At 38.8% G+C, this 2,500-nt stretch overlaps 1 protein-coding gene across 3 annotated transcripts in view; it reads right to left on the minus strand.

The window, feature by feature from the left end:
• Positions 1-2,500, minus strand: part of LOC116062280 (piezo-type mechanosensitive ion channel component 2-like) — an 87,130-nt gene that overhangs the window by 84,229 nt on the left and 401 nt on the right. The window lies entirely within an intron of this gene.

Consider the following 2,500-nt stretch of genomic DNA (forward strand, 5'->3'; position numbering starts at 1 on the left):
CCCCAACACCTACCTGAGTCTACATCACAGCAGACCCAAAGCAACTACAGGGCACATTTGATTTATTTATTTACTGTATTTCTTCAGGTTATCAGATCCTGAGAGAGTCCACAACATAGCTAGCCGCGCCCCCTTCACATCTGGGCCGGTCGGTCCACATCTCACTGCTCCCTGTCCCAGCCTACGCCCCCTCAGGAACCAAACACACACTGGAAGAAAAGTCCCCACACACACCTGCAGAGAGACAGACAGGTTCAACACACACACACACACCTGCAGAGAGACAGACAGGTTCAACACACACACACACACCTGCAGAGAGACAGACAGGTTCCCCTCCACCTGTCTGTCCCCTCCACCTGTCTCACCACCACGAGGAGCAGAGCATTCAGCTGCCCTGCTCCCCATCTCTGGAACTCATTACCTCTCAGAGACATCGATTCATTCCTCCATTTCAAACAGCATCTCCAAACCCATCTGTTTAAAACGGCCTGTTCCTCTTTCTGTTGTTATTGTTGTATTCTTTATTTTCAGCGGTTTTTAAATGTCTTATGTATGACTGTACGGTGTCCTTGAGCGCCAAGAAAGGCACCTTTAAATAAACTGTATTATTATTATTAAGATTATTTCAGACATGTGGCATCATGTCAACCTTCTAACTTAATGACAGCAGATAGAAGGAGTCCTGGTGTGATGGACCATGTTCTAATCTATCAAAGATAATAGAATAATATAATATGATGTCAGGGTAAATGGGTACGTATAGATGTGATAGACATTCAAAGGGTGGTTTACATCATTTACCTATCAGTATATGTACCTATCAGTATATGTATCTATCAGTATATGTACCTATCAGTATATGTACCTATCAGTATATGTATCTATCAGTATATGTACCTATCAGTATATGTACCTATCAGTATATGTATCTATCAGTATATGTATCTATCAGTATATGTACCTATCAGTATATGTACCTATCAGTATAAGTACCTATCAGTATAAGTATAAGTATTAGTACCTGTTTGTTTGAGTAGTGAATCACAGTGAGGTCAGAGCCTCCATCAGCTCCATCAGACGCTCCAACATATTCCATCATCTAGTTTACCTTTCTGGTTATTATGTTAACACATAAATATAAACAGCTGCTTCATGACTTATAACTTATATATCTATACATTATATATCTATTAATTTGAATAGCATGTTAAAGTGTAAACACTTATTTCCAACATGGTCCTTGGTGTTAAAACATGCAACACATCACGAAGACCTATTTCAGGTCAAAGACAACAACATATAATACAGATCATACAAGATTTAAAAGCATTCTACAATCAGAGAATCATAAATCACATAAAATAATCAGTCTACTCTAATTAAATAATATTAGCTACTCTATTCCATTAAAAAGCCTTAACCTTGTGTCTAAAAGCCCCTCTGGTATTTACACTTTTGAGGGAAAGCAGCAGATTATTCTACAATGTTATACCTGTATAAACAATTTAATAAAATTAAATAAAAAAACAGATCTTCTAGCTGCATTGTTGACTCTGGGCACTTTACAAGAACGGACACTGGCCCTAGTGTTGTGATTATGCTGTGTATGAACCATTGTTATATGGGAATGTAGATATTTGGGAGCAGAGCCATTTATGACATTATACATATGATTCAGCTTTAACTGCTCCACTCTAACATGTACTGGCAGCAGGCCTGCCCTTTAAAAGCATCTCTACCAATATGACCCGGGGGGGGGGGGCATTTAACAGGTAGCGGATAACATTATTTTGCATCACTTGCAGTCTGTTTTTAAGTTTAACTGATAATCCACAGTACCAGGCAGAACATGCATAATCAAAATGACATTGAGTCAATGATACAACCAGTAACTTCTTGACAGAATAATCTAGATGCCTTGTCCTGCGATACAGGAATGTCAGTTTACCGGCACATTTGGATAATATTTTGTCAGCAATAGATTTACAGGTTAATGACTGCTCTAATGTTAACCCCAGGTATGTGACACTATTCTGAGAAACTATTTCAGTGCCATCACATGTGACCTTTAGTACATTTGTTCTAGACAACTTTCTTTTTGTTCCAAATAAAATGGACTCTGTTTTTCCCAGATGAGCCTGTTGTCAATAAGCCACTTGCTAACACTATTTAATTCATTACCGAGAGTCTTCTCAATCTCACTGATATCATCCCCAGAGACCAGTAATGCAGAGTCATCTGCATGTAAAAGCAGCTTACGTTTCACCGCAGCTGGCATGTCATTAATATAAACTACAAATAAAAGGGGGCCAAGGATTGAACCTTGGAGCACCCCACAAGTAATATCCTGAGGATCTGATATGGTCCCCTCAACATCACAAACTTGAGTCCGTCCAGAGAGGTAAGAGGTAAACTATTTCACAGCAGTATTTCTGAAGCCTATATGTTGTAGCTTTGATAGTAGTACTACATGGTTTACAGTATCAAAAGCTTTTTG

The sequence above is a fragment of the Sander lucioperca genome, chromosome 23 (assembly GCF_008315115.2).
Source record: "Sander lucioperca isolate FBNREF2018 chromosome 23, SLUC_FBN_1.2, whole genome shotgun sequence".
NCBI classification, from domain to species: domain Eukaryota; kingdom Metazoa; phylum Chordata; class Actinopteri; order Perciformes; family Percidae; genus Sander; species Sander lucioperca.